This window comes from Lygodium microphyllum, chromosome 27 (assembly GCF_053477565.2).
Source record: "Lygodium microphyllum isolate KBCC chromosome 27, Lygodium_microphyllum_v1.1.10, whole genome shotgun sequence".
Lineage (NCBI taxonomy): Eukaryota > Viridiplantae > Streptophyta > Polypodiopsida > Schizaeales > Lygodiaceae > Lygodium > Lygodium microphyllum.
Window position 1 is genome coordinate 110,323,296 of NC_141161.1, and position 18,521 is coordinate 110,341,816.

At 41.8% G+C, this 18,521-nt stretch overlaps 1 long non-coding RNA gene across 9 annotated transcripts; it reads right to left on the reverse strand.

Moving 5' to 3' along the window:
- Positions 1-2,060: 2,060 nt before the first annotated feature.
- LOC148012708 (uncharacterized) lies at positions 2,061-4,440 on the reverse strand. 9 transcript variants are annotated; one of them, XR_015689071.1, is made up of 6 exons: positions 4,304-4,440; positions 3,997-4,224; positions 3,799-3,895; positions 2,776-2,855; positions 2,469-2,574; positions 2,061-2,381 (listed from the first exon to the last, which is right to left on the reverse strand). It is a non-coding gene; the product is annotated as an uncharacterized LOC148012708 (long non-coding RNA). The 9 variants fall into 9 exon arrangements; XR_015689070.1 differs by having other exon boundaries at positions 3,740-3,895; XR_015689068.1 differs by lacking the exon at positions 2,776-2,855.
- Between the last annotated feature and the right edge of the window lie 14,081 nt (positions 4,441-18,521).

Consider the following 18,521-nt stretch of genomic DNA (forward strand, 5'->3'; position numbering starts at 1 on the left):
CGCTCCATTTGTAGCACAATTTTTCATTGATGACAGCTCCAATGTCATGGAGGTTGCAAAGTAGTCTATCTCACTAGGTTACTACAAACCTGCAACACCCTCTCTCAATCGTCAAGATTAATGGTAAGCCAAGCCAAAATTGAGTTGGTGTTCCTAGGAAAGGACGATCTCCTTGGGTTAAGGGTTTGGGTTTCAGATTGATAGAACATGGCTAGGTTTTCAAATGCTTCGATGTCCACTTGGGGCTAATGTCTCTCTGAAACAAAGGATGGAAAGGGAAGGAGCTCTCCTTATAGGGGAAGCTGCCGATGATCAAGACTATACTAGTATCTACAATCACTTTCCTAGTTATGGTGCTCAACTTTAGCAATTGTACTTGGGTCAGTAAAGAGAGATCCCTGGCAGGCCTATTTTGGGGCTAGTTGTGCCTCACTTAGCTGACAAGGTCTAAGCCCTCATCTTCAATTTATTTGAAAGGATGGAAGAAGGTAAATCATGGAGGGCCTTAACCAAATATTGAATAATTTCTAATGGTTCGAAGAAACTAGGGATCCTCAACCTAAGCTACTCGACAAAGATACTTCTAGAATGCTCTAGGATGAAGAGTGCTCAATCGCTGTTAGTGTGCAGCAACCAAACTTAAGCTAAGCAAAAGGCCTTCGAGCAGTCCAAGGGGACCCAGTTAGTCAATAATAGGGGTGACATGTCCCTGGTATAGCTCATGTGGACCTTCAAGGATGCTTAGGACCTTATACCACCCATTGTAGGAGAAGGTGAGGGTTGGCTAGGAGTATTGCTAAGAAAAGGCTATCTCAATGGCAAGACTTGTGGAATGGCACACCACAGAAGTTTCTAGAGTGAGAGGATGCCAAGGAGCACTTCAACCTGACTTCTTTAGAGACTAGGCTAGTTCAAGAGGTTTTAAGAAAGGTTAAACCATCATGGCCAACATTGAAAGTGAGACAAAGAACAACATAAGAAAATTCATGATCAAGATAGCATGGAAACCACTCTCGAAGTGCAAGTGGCCAAAGGATTATTCAAGAAAGAATCTATGAGCCACACAACTACGTAATGGTGTACGTGACACCCGCATTCAAGGATAAGAGCATGGGCTAGAAGGTGCCAAAGGTTTTGGAGGGTAACTCCCTCTAGGAAACTCAACTTCACACTTTGGCAGGCAGTGATGAAAAAATTTCCCACTAGGGAAAGGCTTAGCACATTGAAGTTTGTTTCCCCATGGTGTCTTCTCTATAAGTAGGACAAGGAGGCTGTGAGACATCGAGAAGGAGTGCAAAGGGGTTAGAAGCCTATGGAAACAAGCTCAAACTTGGGTTAGAAGCATTGGCTTCCATGATAAGATTGACCTCAAGTTAGTGCTCTTTGGCGAGCAAGGCAAAGTGCATAAGCAATAGGTGAAGCCTTGAAATGTTTAGAGAGTAGTGGTGATGCACAGAATTTGGCTACTTAGGAATGAGAGGTTTTTTGGAAGAACTAGGGTTCCCTTGGTGTCATAGAATAAGTGGCCTAAGGTTAAGGTGGAAGCTCTCAAAGGCTGTATCTCTAAGGATAGGATCTTTAAGGTTTTCCAAAAAGCACTTGCCAAGGCTTAAGACTATTCCTATGCATAACAATTTTGAAAGCACCTATCACTAGGTCTTGTATATATAATCTTTCTTATAGTATTATGTCAGTGCATTATTTTTAAAAAAGAAATTGAAATCCTATTTTGATGCCTTACCAATAACTCTTAAACCTTGGGGTAGGCACGACCAAAGCCATGTTGCCACACCGCCTCTTCAATTCTTCTTTAGATTGGACTTAATGATATTTTCTGTGTGTATGTGCTGCTAGAAATACAGTGTGTGCACTTTGATATAGAATAGTCATTCTGTTATAGTCACAGCCTCGAGTCATTTACAATGTGTCTGGGATCTTGCTAAAGTGTACATTGTTTGATCGAGAAGGTTTGATATCACTGCACATGGTGATCTCTACTAGTAACATTGTCCTTCACGAGTCTCTCTCGAGGTCTCCGCCTTCACCTCCAGCACAAGCTATTGAATATTAACACATGAACTCTATTGTATTTAATAAATATTAAACTATGATTACTGAAACAATACAGTTATGAAACGAATGGTCACAAATGACCATTCGTTAGTTATGTAATAAGAGACACATCGAATAATACGATTCTTTCTCTCATTCTCTGCATACTCTGTGAAAATAGCAACCTCCTTGTTCTCAGATTCTCACATGGTATCTTGCCAGATCTAAGGAGCCATTTAGCGCCATAAATCTCAACACAGCGTGCTAGCATCCTGACCACTGATCCGGACAGTCGTCACAATGGCTCAAGCCGTTGCTGCTGCACGCACCTACAAGGTCGACAAATTAACCGACACGAACTATCAACCATGGAAGATTACCATGGAATTATTACTGCAGAAACTTGACCTGCTTACCATTGTTGACGAAACTCTCCCGATGCCGGATCCTACAAACCCAGCGAACGCTCAAGGCGTAACTGATTTGAAGGCGAAGGATCTCACTGCTCATGTCAAACTTTTCCTGGATATGGACGACAAACAGAAATAGGCTGTAAGAACTTTGACTACATCATCTGCTATATGGTCACAATTACAACAAACTTATCAGCACACTGATGTTTCTTCACAAGTTTCTAATCTCAAGAAATTAATGAAAATTAATATGACTGATGCTGATGATGTTCCACAATTTTGGCAAACCTGGAGGACTGCAATGGATGACCTTACAATTTCAGGCCTCATTTTGCCCGACAATGTCGACAACGTCCAAGCCATCTGCTTGTTGGCTTCTCTCCCTTCCTCCTAGCAAGCATTTATTACAACCAAAACTAATCAGGCCAATTTGACCATACCCCTACTCTTGACACCGGTGCTACATGTCATTTAACTTCACGACAAGACTGGCTTCCCCACTATCGCCCCTTGTCCACTCCGTTTGACATTAGATTTGGGGACAATGGTATTCAGCAAGCTATAGGAGTCGGTATTGCTCTCATTGAGCTATCAGATGGCAACACTGTTTCAATCGATCATGTCTACTATGTTCCTCAACTAGCCAAAAACCTTATTTTGGTTAGTAAATTTACTAACCCTTCAACGTTTGTTGAGTTTCATCATGATCATTGTGCTATCCATCAACATCTCCCTTCGGGTCGTACTTATGTGGTCACATGCCCTAAGTATGGGCGTCTCTATTTTCTTGGCCAAACTGTTACGCCCATTCATTTTATCCATACAGCCACTCGTCCTACTGCTATTCCCTATAAGACTCTTTTATGGCATTATCATCTTGGCCATTTAAACCACAAAACGATGCTACAGATTTTAAAATCTCGCCTTGCTCTCAATTATACACTACCTTCTCAAAGCAGTTTATCGCTTTGTGAAGGATGTATTTATGGCAAATTGGCCAATACTAAATACCCTAAGCATCGGCATCCTACCTCTCATCCATTATAAATTATACGTACTGATTTATGTGGTCCCATGCCTGTTAAACATCTTACTCACAATGAGTATTTCATCGCATTTATTGATGATTATACCGGCTTTACCATGCTTTCTTTCCTAAAAAACAAAACCTTTGAAGCAGTTCTACAAGCTTCTTGATCCTTTCACCGCCTAGTTGAAAATCAAATTCCCTATACTATTAAAACTCTTCAATCTGACAATGGGGGGGAGTATACCTCTCATCTTTTCCGTTCTTACTGTCAAAATCATGGTATTTCCCAGCGCTTTACTGTACCTGATAATCCTCAGCAGAATGGCATAGTTGAGCGTCGCAATCGTACTTTAATGGATGCGGCTCGCAGTATGCTGAAGGTGGCAGGTCTCCCTTCGTCCTATTGGGAAGAAGCAGTGTCTACATCATGCTATATCCAAAACAGAGTTCCATCCACTAGCATTGGAGCAATACCCTACACGAAATGGTTTGGGACCTTACCTGACTACTCACGTCTCCGTGTTTTCGGGTCACCCGTCTATTCCTTTATTCCACAAGACGATCGTCATAAACTGCAAGATCATGCTATTAAGGCAATCTTTGTAGGCTATGGAGAACCCCACGGTGTCAAAGGGTATCGCCTTTATGACGCCAAGGAGCGGAGATTCTTCTTTGCTCGGACCCTTATTTTTTATGAAGATTCCTTGATCTCCTCCCTTGGTTCTCCACCTGCAATCACAGAATCCGTTCATCCGCCTTCGATTCACCTTGACAATGGAATGAAGAATGTCATAACCGAGCAAACTACCAAAAATCAACCCGCCCTGTGGCGGGCTCCTCCTCTTCCTGTTCTTCCAGCCCTCCCGCCAGCTCTTGTTGGCATTCCCCCAATCGCGCCTCCTCCTGTAGGTGCTCCTACTGCCATTCAGCAGCCAGATCTTGGCACCATTGCTCTAGCGACACCTTCGTCTCTGCCCCGATCATCAACAGTTCGTTTCAAAACTGCGCGGGCGTTTTCCCGCTTTACACATCTTAATTTTGCAAGGTGCTTTACTCCAGGTCCACGTAGCTCTCCTTCCTCAAAATGCCCACTTCCACGAGGCTCTGATGCACCCCAGCCTTTACCTGTCACTGAACTTGACCACTATCCCGTTGCCTCACCTCCAACGACCACGTGTTCTCCCTCTGTTACTTTCCCTAGTTCGCCCAACCAATCCTTACCTTTTTATTCCTCGAACTTTCCACCTTTGTCCGGTCCTCTAATTGGCTCACCCTCTTCAATAGGCAACCCTTCGCTGGCTGCCCCTGTGCCTGCATCCTCCTCCCTTGCTTCGTTTGACTCACCTCAATCCTCCTCCCCTGCTTTGTCTGGCTCATCTCAATCCTTCTCACATGAGGCTTTGCGTCATCGCAGCCTTTCTGATCTCTATGCTGCTATGCATTGCCTCGATGCCCTTCTCGCTGAATCCTTTTACGAAGAAGCACTCTTTTCTCTCGTTGAGGAGTCCAACTCTTCTAAGTTTCCTTCTATGATCCCCTTCATGTAATCGATGCATTAAAGGGCCCCGAATCAGATCACTGGTGGCAAGCTATGGAGCCCGAATTGGCTTCTCTACGAGCCAATCGCACCTGGTCCTTGGTTCCCCTTCCGCCAAATCGTATGCCCATAAGTTGTAAGTGGGTTTTGAGGCGTAAGCTACATTCTGATGGCTCCATTGCACGTTACAAGGCTCGCCTTGTTGCGCGCGACTTTAGTCAAGTTGCCGGCCCTGACTATCATGAGACATTTTCCCTGGTGCTTCGCATGGCCTCTTTTCGGATTTTGCTTGCACTAACAACTTTGTTGGATCTTGAGCTCTACCACTTAGATGTCCAGACATCATTTCTCCATGGCGACCTCCTAGAGGAAATTTATATGGAGCAGCCTCCTCATTTCGTTGATCTGGTGTCTCCCTAGCATGCCTTCAGACTTCATCGGTCTCTGTACGGCTTAAAGCAGTCACCGCGGCTATGGTTTCAACGATTTAATAACTTCATGCTTCAACACGGGTATTGTCGACTCCTTTCAGAACCTAATATTTACACTCGTCATCAGAATAATTCATTTCTTATAGTCGCATTATATGTTGATGACATATGTCTTTTAGCTTCTCATCTTGATCTTATTTTGGCTGCCAAATCTGAACTTAGCAGTGTGTTTTCCATTACTGATTTAGGTCCTCTATCTTATTTTTTGGGCCTGCAGATACGTTGTGATAGAACTCAAGGTCTTCTCTTTTAGCATCAGCTTAAATATGTTGAAGAAATCCTCCATCAGTTCGGCTTCACCTCCATTAAATCGGCTGTTACTCCACTCCCTGTTCCATGTAAATTATCCCTATCTGATTGTCCTACTTCACCTAGTGATTAGACCTATATGTCACAATTTCCTTATAGACAGCTTTTGGGCAAGCTTCGTTATCTTGTGACCGGATCCCGTCCCGATTTGTGCTTCAGTATCAATTTCCTTTCAAGGTTTATGCATAACCCAGGTTTTAAACATTAGAAGGCACTCTTACGAGTAATTCGATACTTATCACATACCCGCACGCTCGGCCTTGTATACTTCTCGCTCCTCCAACCCAAGTCCTCTTACTGCCATCATTGGCTGGTCCGACTCCGATTGGGGGGGGGGGGGGGGGATTAGAGACTCGCTGATCGACTGCGGGTTTTACCTTTGTGCTTACAGGAGCAGTGATTACTTAGCAGTCAAAGAAACAGGTTTCCATAACACTGTCATGTGCGGAGGCTGAGTTCGTAGCTGTTGCACTAGCAACAAAAGAAGGTCTATGGATACAAATGCTAATTGAAGAACTGAAGATCATACCTCGCCGTGTGCTGAAGCTATTTTGTGATAATACTTCATGTAGATATTTAGCCAAGAACCCCAAGCACTCAGAGAAAACAAAGCATGTGGATCTTAAATATCATTTTATATGAGAGCTAGTTGAAGACAACAAATTGGAGCTGCAATATACACAGACAGAGACAATGTGGGCAGACTTCTTGACGAAGTCACTTCTGAGATCAAAGCATAGTTCCTGTTGTGAAAATTTAGGACTCAGAAGTTTAGAGTTCAGGCATTAAGGGGGCGTATTGAATATTAACGCATGAACTTTATTGTATTTAATAAATATTAAACTGTGATTACTGAAACGACACAGTTATGAAACGAACGGTCAGTTATGTAATAAGAGACGCATCGAATAAAACGATTGATTATCTTTCTGTCATTCTCTGCGTATGCTGTAAAAACAGCGACCTCCCTGTTCTCAGATTCTCACACAAGCTTCGGTTCATGGATGCAAGCACCATCCTTGGCTGCAGCCAGTTGGACTGCAAGCCGTCTCGCGGCGAGAGAGAAGGCGACATAAGAAGATACATAAATCAACCCCAATAGTTGATTGTGACTGATCTCTGTCTTCTTTCCTGGCAGGCCCTTTATCGAACAAACACTTGAGATGAAGTACTGACACTCCTCCGACCTCTAATACTACCTCCCTCAGCTGCTCACTCCAGTCAGATAGAATTCAACAGAAATCAGAATCCAAGCTCTTCTGTAAAAAACTGGGTCCTCCGGCAAAGTGAAAGTGGCCGGCGGCATCATAAGATGCTGAACCTCTTTTACCTGTTTTTATTAATACAACTTTACAGCATTATTGAGTGATTTTTAGAGATGCTAATTATAGTCGATTTTAACAATACAATAATAATATTAATCAGTGTGAAAACTTGTGAGCTCCGTTGTGGGAAAAACCAATGCGAGCCTTAGATTAATATAGCACGAGCGACGCCCAGATGGGCCAAGTAGATACTAAGCCCTGACAAAGCGAAACCCAGCTACCTGGTTTGCCATAGTCCTATATATCCATCTCTGCAGAAAGCAGGTTATTACCAGTGTAGCGCTCGAAATAAGATATTTGTCTGTCAATGTTCCTCTCCGTCTCTCGGAGTGTGTGTCTGTGTGCTTGTATGCATGTGTCTCTGAATCGGAGGGCCAAAACCTTAGGATTCGCAGTACACTTTATCATGTTATAAGACATGGCTCTTTCTCCTGTCAGTAGTATTGATCATGCCGCAATACATCACGAGGGCGGCACATCTCCTGGTAGTCCAGCCATTGAACTGGCAACATCTAATTGGTCTGTCAAGATTGATCATAATGACGATCGAAGGGATGGTATCAAAGAGGATGAATCAAGCAAGGCTGGGAGAGGGTGGCGGAGCATGGCTTATATTATACTGTGTAGGTTACTTATGTGTTTTGTAATCCGAATTCTATAAAGTTTCTAATTGAAGCATAAGCAGTGCAGCAAGAGAGAGTGAAACAGAGGTATCTAAAAGTCGTGCATCATGATTCATGAATGTTGATGGTGATGTATGATGATGCAGTGAATGCAGTGAATGACCTGGCGGAGAGGTTTGCAGCGGTGGGATTTTCCCTGAATTTCATATCGTTCTGGATGGGGGAGTATGGGATGGGGCAGGTGCAGGCGGCATCTATCATCGGGGCCGTGTCGGCCACTGCCAGCCTCACGCCATTGCTGGGCGCCTTTCTCTCAGACGTCTACCTGGGCCGCTTCTATTCCATCATCCTCGAATCTCGATCCAACCGAATCGTAAGTAGTAGTAAATGCTCATCGCGCCTTCCACGTGTAAAATTAGTGGCCAACTTCATAACTGGTTTTCATAGCCTTGGAGGCACGCCGACTTGCTTGACTTAGGGCCAGCGCCAGTAGGCGGGAAGACCTCGATACCACATGATCGCACTCGGGAAGGGGGAGTAGGGTTTCCTTACCCCCCTCCCTCCCTTTCCCCTCCTAGCTCTTAGGAAAATCTAAGTGAAATCTAAGTGTTAATGCTGCACTAGTGAGGGTTTCCATTTCATTTGGCACCAAACAATTCTAGAAATCGATAGCGAATGAAAATAGTGCATCTAACAGTGAACGTGCAAGTGCTTTTGTCATCTCTCCTAAATGTTATATTTTGTGGAGTGGGTGCAATTGTTATGCAACTCCAATATTTCGCAAGTCCCCTCTGCCCCATTTTCCTTGGTTGCAATGAGGCTATTAGTAGAAGCTATGTAAGTCTCTCTTTTTCTAGGTATGAGGTAAGAGACACACATTGGAACTTCCACAACATGGACGCCTCCCCTCCAAATATCAACAAATATACAATAGCCAAGAGGCACATCCCCTCCAAATATTGCTTTAGAGAGTTCATTGAAGTTTAGCAAGTCTCTCTTTCTTTCGGGTCGAGAAAAGTGATGCACATTGAAAGGTGGACACCTCCCATCAAAATTCTAACTAAGAGATAACAACCAAGAGGCATGAGTAGTCTATCTAGATTCAACCTTTTAAAGTCTTGGAATCTTATTGAAAACCTCTAGCAAGTGTTTCTATCAATCACTTGATTCAAAAAAACACATTTTCAGGAGTAATCATGTCCTTTTTGGCCTCTACCTAGTAGTGGATCGAGTCAAATCCATATTCTGAGAAGTAGGTATGTCTCTTTGGCCCCTCCTAGCTACCTCTACATTTGTTCATGGTTGAACAACTTTTGAAGAGAAAATAGATTCTAAGGAAAATTATCTTAAATTTTAGAAGAAAAATGTCAAAAAATTTGAGGGATTTAGGAATTTGTAGGTTTTTTTAAATACTAGAAAACATTGTAACTTAGAAGTCCCTCTCTAATAAAAAAAATAAAACCTCTCTCTCTCTCTCTCTCTCTCTCTCTCTCTTCATCTACCATAGGTATTTTGGAACCTATAAATCTTGCCAATAGGTTTCTAGCTCAAGTTGTTTGAATGTGTGTGCATGTGCATGTGCATGTGCATGTGCATGTGCGTGTACGTGTGCGTGCTGTGCGTGTGCATGCAGTGCTTGTGCGTGTGCGTGCGTGCATGCGTGTGTGTGTGTGTGTATGTATGTGTGTGTATGTGTGTGTGTGTGTGTGTGTGTTTGTGTGTGTGTGTGTGTGTGTACATGGGTGTGTGAGTTCAGACTTTGGAAACAACCTTCAGGATTCCTTCAAATTTCAAGCCTTTTCAAAAAAGAATGGAATAATAAGCTTGTAAATCCCTCTCACTATAAAAACATTAGAATTTAGAAGATTCTTTATAGTAAACAAAAATAAAATGACATCCCCTGCCCCCACACACACACCCCTTCATTTAACATTATCACATTAGCATGCATATACTATAAGCATTTATGGGAACAATATTTAATGATATATATTTTATTGTATCACTACAACAAAAAGGCCTCTTAGACGCACTTTTAGATACGATTTTTGAATTGAGAGAAAATCTTACAGGCGCGTCTATCCGCCCGTCCATTTGCGCGTCTACAATCTCGCGTCTATAGTCGCGTGTATGAAGAAATTTACACACAGAAATAGACGCGCGGTAGACACGCATATACACGCATGAATACAAGCGCATAAAAAAACCAAAATTGTTATTTATTTAATTTCTTTTGTGCGTCTACCAGCACGTCTACATGGCAAATTAGACGGACATATAGACATGCCCATAGATGCTCTTTTACAAGCGTCGATAGACGCGAACGCAAACCAAAAATCTCATTTTTTAAAAAAATATATTTATTTTTTAAAAAAATTGAATTATGTAGCGCGTGTGCTCTGCATTTTAGATCCGATTATAAACGCACGTTTTCGACAATTTAGATGCGTAGATAGACATAAAAAATAAAACTGGAAAAAAAAAATCAGAGAGCATGTGGTTGCAAAGCATGCTCTCTGGTTTTTTTTTTTCCTCTCCCATACATCAAATTGTGCATTTGGGAAAAACACAATGGATCTGAAAGCATGAGAATTGAAAACAAAAATCTATATTCATTATAGATAAAACACATTTACATGGGGAGTTTAAGTGTTTGCCACCTAAAGTGTGGCCACAAGCAATAGACTCAAAGATGGATAATAGATATACAAGAAAACAAGGCCATAGAGGATCAGATATGGTGCTCCTCTACGAATCTGAAGAAGAAACATCTTCGCTAGCACCACCATGGCTACTAGCATCGCTATCCCCCTCCTCACTATGCTCCACATCGGGGTTCGTCTACACAATTGCAAAGAAAAAGTTATAATTAGCTATACTTTTAATAGAAAAGTAAGAAAAGCATACCTCCTCTGGCTATCGAATCCTCATAGCCCGGTTGTATTGCTCCTCAGTGATGAGACCCTCCTCATAGAAGTGAAGCCATGTGACTGCGCGGTTATGGCCTCGATGGTAACCTACCTCTCTAAGAGTAGGTATCCTACCAACGATAGTAGTCTGCAAAACAATTATGATATATACAAACAATTATGAGACACAATGTATTAGAACAAATTATATAAAGAATTGAAAGAAATATAAATTTTAAAAAACTAGAAATCAAAATATACTTACAAACTCTACCTCCCACGAATCTCTGCTGCCCGATCCGTAATGTGACGATCCCATGGTTTCCATTTGGATGCATCGCGCCTTTGCGTGATGGCGACTCTTCACTTTCTTTGGTGCTTTCTTCTTGGCTTTCTTCCACTCTATGCGGTGGCACATAGGTGGTTGGCTATAGGCTCCACGCCCCTCCTCCTGTCTTTGCAGTGACTTCCTGGCGTGTGTCATGAGGTGGGATCTTTTGTTGTGAAGCAAATTTCTCACTTTTGTGCGTCCCCAATCATCCAAGAATTGTTGACCCTTAGGATTTGGGTACCTCCTATGGACTGCCCTCAATACCTCCTACCACCACAAGCCACTTTTCTGATTCTTGAAATAAACGAAACAATCTTTATACGTCGCATGCACGACGCTCCTCATGTACGCCATTACATCTCTTCCTTCATCATCATTTAAGATGCCACCAGTATCTATAACTCTATAGTATTGGCATACAGGCTCCTCTATGTGATCTTTTGCTGAGGGTGATCACTCGCCACCTCCTAGGCAACCCCCACACAAGCCTTGTCCTCCCCCTTGACTCTCCCTCCTCCCTCTCTGTCGACTACCCTCTGCCTCATTGGATGCACATGCTTCTACAAATGCACGTGCATCTGCTAATGCTTATGCTTCAACCGATGCATGTACAGGTACTGCACGTGGAGTACTTGCAATTGGAGCTTGAACATTTGGTGTTTGGAAAGCAGTGCCAGGCAAAGACGTCAGAGGCGTTCTAGACATGATGCTGAATACCTCGTCTGCTGTGGGAGAATGGCCAAGATGTCTAGTCATCTCTCCCATGAAGTCTTCCTTACTAGGAAAACCTCCAAAAAATGCATTAACCCCTCTGTCGAACAAACCCAATGTATCATTCATGCGATCCAAATCTGGGTCATTGCTAGATGAACCAGGATGCGACATCTGCAAACAAAACACAGGAAAAAGACAAACTCGTCCAATTCCAGAAATAAAAATTTATTTTTTATCAGAGCTGGCTGGCGCATGTATAATCTCGTCTAAAATGTAGGATAGACGCGCTCTCAGACACATCCCTGAGGTCAACCCTCTGGTTAGAGCGCGTGTATATCTGCATCTGAGATATAGTATAGACGTACTGTCAGATGCGATACTAAAGTCAATGCTTTTGGGTGTGCGTGTATCCTCGCATGTGGAATGCAAAATACACGCACCTGGAGACGTGACTCTAAAGTCAAAGCTTCTGGGCAGGGCGTGTGTATTCCCGCGTCTCACATGCAGGATACACGTGTCTGGAGACGTAACTCTGAAGTCAAAGCTTTTTCTGTGCAGTGCGCGTGTATTCTCGCGTCTCAGAGGTAAAATATACGTGCTATGAGATGCGACCATAGACGCAATGACAGCAAACATAGCTTCGCGTCTATACATGCATCTGTACTGAAATTTAGATTCGTTGGCAAACGCGTTCAGTTGGCTGATTTCAATCCGACGACCGCATTCATGATTTATTTGTGCTATAAAAAGTTCAATCATAGATCCTAATACACAGAGAGAGAAAGAGAAAGAGAGAGAGAGAGAGAGAGAGAGAGAGAGGACTCACCTTGGGTGATTGGTGTGGCGGGTGGTGGCGCTTCTTCCTTCTCCTTCTTCCTCTTCTTGGTGAGTTACTCTCCCTTGATACTTGCTTGCTTCTTCTTGTCTCCTCCCTTTGCTTCTTCTTCCTCTTGTTCTCCTCTCTCTTGTTCTCTCTTTCTTCCTCTCCTTGGCATTCTTTTTTCCCCTCTTGTCTCTTTGAAGTGAAAGAAGAGGTGAGTCATGAGGAGGTGAGGCATGAAGAGACTACATGTCAGCTAAACTCGAGCTTCAAAACGCGCAAAAAACGCAAGAAAGGAAAGGCGCACTTTGAAAAGAAATGATTCAATTATCTTTTGAATTTTGACGTTTGCGTCTATTTTCACGTGTATATGCGCATCTAAGTTTACGTAAACCCGCGTATAGACGCGAAGTTAGACGTACAGATAGACGCATATTTAGACGCGTAGGTAAATACAAATATAGACGCACATTTAGCTTTTATCATGAATTTTTGTTTTTAAGATAAGTTTTGATAGTGAGTTTTTATTATAAGTTTTTATGTATTTATGATAAGTTTTGTGTATTTAAATTTGATATCTTAGAATAATTAATATGCCAGCTTGAAGTTTTTATGTAAACATATGAATAACAAATTTGATGTTGTCATGAATTAGGTTTAATCATGTCATCGTCATCACCTAGTGCGGTGCATGTTGATGAGTCAACGAGCACATCCTTAAGTGCGGATGAAACATTACATCTTCATAATCGAGATGCATGGCTATGACGAAAAATTAAATGCATGTGTGATCGTTGTCAAGGGTGTATTTTTCGAGCACGTCGAGTTGCAATGTCACGCCTCAGCATGTATGAAGAATGGAACCGAGAAAAATCACCGGTATTCATTGTTTTTTTTTAACACTAAGATTGCTAGTCTATGTTACTCAATATATATCAACGTACATGAAACTCCTTTTTGTGGTTGAGCAGGATGCGGTGCCACATCCTCAGATGCTCCCTCCCAGGCATCAAGAGGCTGCAAAATGTTGACGTGAGGAGGCAGAGTCTTCAAGAAGAGTGGAGACTGACGACCATGATAGTAGCCCTCATGAAATGTCCCGTCAAGTTGTAGAGGATGAGATTTTGGACAACATGGTACACCATCTATTTTCGCAACCGGTTCAGGGAGAATGTCACTCTACGAAGCCAGATGATCCACTATACGTAGCGTCATCTACTCCATTGTATGAAGGTTGTACGTACTCCGTTCTTCGTGCGTCACTCGAGATACTTAACTTACAAACAATTTATGGATGGAGTAATGTCAGTTTGAATGCATTATTGAAGTAGGTATCAATTCAGTTTGGCTTATGAATCATAATATTAATTGTTCTATTTTGAAATTAGACACAAATATATGTTGGTGGTTTTTTAACTCACTTTTAAAAATATATATAGGTTATTATCACAAATGCTTCCAAAAGGAAACAAATTGCCAATTAAGAGAGAGTAAGCAAGACATTACTTGAAATCTCAAGGAGGCCTCAATTATGTCAAGATCCATGCATGTGCCAATGATTGTGTCTTATTTCGTGGGATTCATGAGTTCGCACGAGAGTGTCTTGTTTGTTGCGAATCAAGATACGAAGTGGAGATGAAGTCAATGGATGTGCCTCGTAAGGTTTTGCAACATTTTTCGATTGTTCCACGTATTCAACTTATGTTCAAGTGTAAGTCTATTGAAAAGCTCATGTCATGGCATGCTAGTCATCATTCAAGTGATGAAAAATGGAGGATCCTTGCAAACACATTGGCATGGCAACATATAGATAATTTGTGGCCTGTTTTCAAAGAAGAGCCAAGAAATTTGAGATTTGGTTTAGGTGTGGATGGAATCAATCCATTTGGCATCAAAAGCACATCATACAGTATATGACCAGTGGCATTGGTGAACTATAATATTCCTCCATCCATGGCAATTAAAAAGGGACATGTAATGTTGTCCCTTCTGATTCCTGGAAAGCACAAGGTAAAAAACATGGATATTTACTTAGAGCCTTTGATTGAAGAGTTAAAAATGTTATGGGAAGGTATTGAGGTGCAAGATACAAGCGCATCTGCATCCTCTAGACATTTCACGTTGAAGGCCATGTTATTGTGGACCATGCATGACTTTCCAGGATACAGAGAGTGTTCAGGTACATGTATATAACTCTATATTTGAAATTCAAGACTTGAATCAATTGCATTTTATTGGTTCACTTGTTTGTTCAGGTTTAACCACATCAGGATATCATGCATGTCCTATTTGAGGTCCCTCTCCTTTCCTCTAGGCCGGCACGTTTAAAGAAGGTTGTCTATGATAATCATCATCGATTTCTTCCTATTGACCATCCCATATATGTTCTCCCTACTAATGGAATGACTCCACAATCTCTAACCATTCGAGATTGAAAGGAGAGATGGATTAATGAGGAAAGCCACCCTCCACTCGGCATGAGTCGGTAAGAAGTGCATTTCTCTCGATTGACTTTAAAGTATTTAGCATGATGAATTGTTTACATAATATATTGTTTTTTTGTTAGGTTCTCTATATTTTTTCATCTTTCGTATTGGACTGAACTCAAGATCAATCACCTGTTGGACCCCATGCACATATTCAAAAATGTTGTATCTACATTATGGGATCACTTGATAGGGGCTCGTGATTCAGTCAATGTAAGGGAGGATTTACGTAACATTGGTCGCATGAGACGAGCCTGGCCACACATTGGACCGAGAGGAAAGATTAAGCTACCCCATGTACCTTGGATGTTGTCAAAGAACGAGGAAAAAATAGTGAAGGAACAATCCTTCAGTGAGATTGACATCTCATTTTGCTTGGTATCTAGCATACATGCATAGGAATTCCCATAATGATCAAAAGGCCATTCCAAAGCTTTGTATGAATGTCAATGTGAACATTGACTCCCAAGAGTTGGATGTCCTATATTTTCATGCCCTATGTCTACCTAGCAGATACATTGTTTTGCTAGAAAGGATGTGTTGCCTGTAGTTCTTTCAAAATCCTCCAAAGACATTTGTAGATGAATCCTTCTCCATGGATCGTTTTCAAAACCACCAAGCCTTCAAAAGGGATCACCTTCATTGATGCCTTTACAATGTATTTTGGATGATTCTTAATTATATATATCTCTCTTTTGGAGGTGTCATTCAGATGGTTGTGTTAGCGTTTATATGTGTGTGTTGTAATATTTGTATGTGATGAGTTCGTGCTGATTGAGAATAATTTGTTCGAGAGCTCTTTTCAAACTATTGATAGTGGATGGAATGCCTATGGTGGAAAGTTAAAGAGAACATCTCATATCCTTTACAAATTTTTTATGACTTCTTAATGATTAATCAGATGAGTTAATGAATAACGAAGTTTTCCTTTAGTAGTTTTTTTTAGAGATACAGGTGATAAGTTAGAGTCATGGTTTAGCAAGATTATTGAAGATCCGACTGAAGATCAAAATTGAGCTCTTTAGTGAACTTATATTCTTCTTTTCCTTAGGTCGTGAGGATGCTTCTTTTCTAAGTGTGGGGATATGTTGAGAGTGGAAAAAGACTGAATTTTTGACTGATTTTTGTTGTTTTTGAGGTCTGAATGATTGATTTTTTATGGATTTAAAGTGATGTATGGTTGTTAATGGAAGTGTTTGAGAGTATTTTGGATGATATTGGTTATTTTTTGGAAGTTCATGATGATTCTTAGTGGAGATATGAAGTTCTATGATGTTCTGATAGGTTTTGATTGGTTCAGTATACCTTCTGTGCAGCTTCTATTTTGTTCTGATTTTCTTCTGTGTGAAGCATGGATTGACGATTGATGAAGATTGAGATCTTTTGGAATCTTATTGAATAGTTTTTGATAGTTTGGAATGGTTTGAGTATGAGTTATGAGGTTTTGATGACCTTCTGTAACCCTCTGTAGACCTTCTGTAGAGCCTCTGTCTCTGTAATGTAACTGTACTCTAACTGCTCTGGTATTGTACTGTACTGTTCTATAGACCTTCTGTAAGTGTTTTGTAGAATGTATGTGTGACTTTGGAAAAGTTTTCTAACTTTTGGAAAGGATGGATCTAAGTTCAAATGAGCTAAAACAAGTGGAAGAAGCAGCTGCTGAAGATTGAAGAGAAGACTTAGTAACAGTGAAAGTAGTGAGCTGTGAAAAGACACTGTAGTGGCTCTGGTGACTCTTCATATCAAATATACCTCTTGGGAGGTGCATCCACGACCGAAGAAGGATTATTGAGAGTTATTATGAGAGTATTGTAGTGAGAAGATGATGTACTATTGATGGAGAAAGAGAGAGAGAGAGCCAAAGATAGTCAATTCTATCAAAACAGTGTAACTGTATATGAGAGATTGAGAGAGAGAACTATGAAGACAATGAAGATGAATGTTATGTGATTGATTTCCATTCAAAGATGGTATATTATTTTGTGTTCTTTATTATATTGATGGATTCTATGAAGATGTTGAAGATAATGGTTGATTTTATTAAATCCTTGGGAGATATCTACTATAATGCTGCGTGAAGATTTGCTGTTTTCTTTGTTTTGATGATCAAAAGAATGAAATAAAAGCTTGTTGATGTTACAAGATAGATTTTATTGCAAGAGAATTCCCTTTTCCTTGGTGTTCCTCTTGGGGCTCCAAAGGATACTGTAACGTGTCCACCTGTTCGCTTGTTGCAGGACACGTCTTAGCAGTCCATCAGGAAGAGGGTCTAGAAGGCTCCGCCTAGCACTCCCATAGAATGTTATAGGGTTTGCAATCTAGATCTTTTCGAGTCTACCACATAGTGGAAGTATTCTGAGCGTTTCCACTTAGGATCGACCTGAATCAGGGTTTCCCTAATGGTCAAACTCCTAGAACGGCAACTAGCGTCGAATCCTAGGTGAACTACTTTACGCAGAAATGTCAGGGTCGAAGCAGATTCATATTGCACTTGGTTCAAGGAGAATGGGAAATGAGAGGGATGCAAAGGTCGACCTCTCTGCCCATAAGGCATAGTCCCATTTCGTTCCCCTAAAATAGCATAAATCGAGATTCTAGTAACCTAGACTCTAGGTCAACCACCCATCCATAGGACGGACCCATGGCCACATCCACCGTACTTTCCTCAAGGTTGCTTTAGTTGTCTAATTACCTACCACATTTAGTTAGACACGCATAAAACAACTTTCTTAATTAGCTAGTTAGACACCGGTTCCTTCACCACTACAAGGAAATGGGGCAATAGCGACGTCGATTAGCGACGGCGGATATCGGCGTCGCTATAGGCGTCGCTATTTGCGTCACAAATAGCGACGCATATAGCGACGCCGCAGGGAAAAAAAGTGCGGCCGAAACCAGAGCGCCGTTTTCATTTTGTTTTCTTTGCCTTTTGAGAGCGAGAGCGAGGGAGAGAGCGAGGGAGAGAGCCAAGGCTTTGTGAGAGAAGAGGAGGAAGAGACTTGCTGCCGCCACCGCTGCCGCCGCCGCCACCGTCGTTGTTCGCGAAGGAGAGGAGGAGCCCTCGTTGCAAAGAGAAGCCGCCCACGCTCACCATATCTCATTGGTGAGTCTCCCTCTCTCTTTCTTTTACTTGTTGAAGGTTTAAATTGTTCTCTTTTGTTTGTTTAGGAGAGGAAATGAAAGAGAAGGAGAGGGAGAGGGAGAGGGAGAGAGAGGGAGAGAAAGAGAGGGAGAGGGAGAGAAAGAGAGGGAGGGTACATTCTCTCTCTCTCTCTCCCTTTTGCTTGTTTAATGTTTAAATTACTTTCTTCTTTGCTTGTTTAGGAGAGGAAATGAGAGAGTAAGAGAGAGGGAGAGGGAGAGGGAGAGGAAAAGAAAGAGAAAGAGAAATAGAGGGAGAGGGAGAGGGAGGGGAAGGAAATAGGAGAGGGAGAGAAAGAGAAAGAGAGGGAGAAGGAGGGAGAGTGTATTCTCTCTCTCC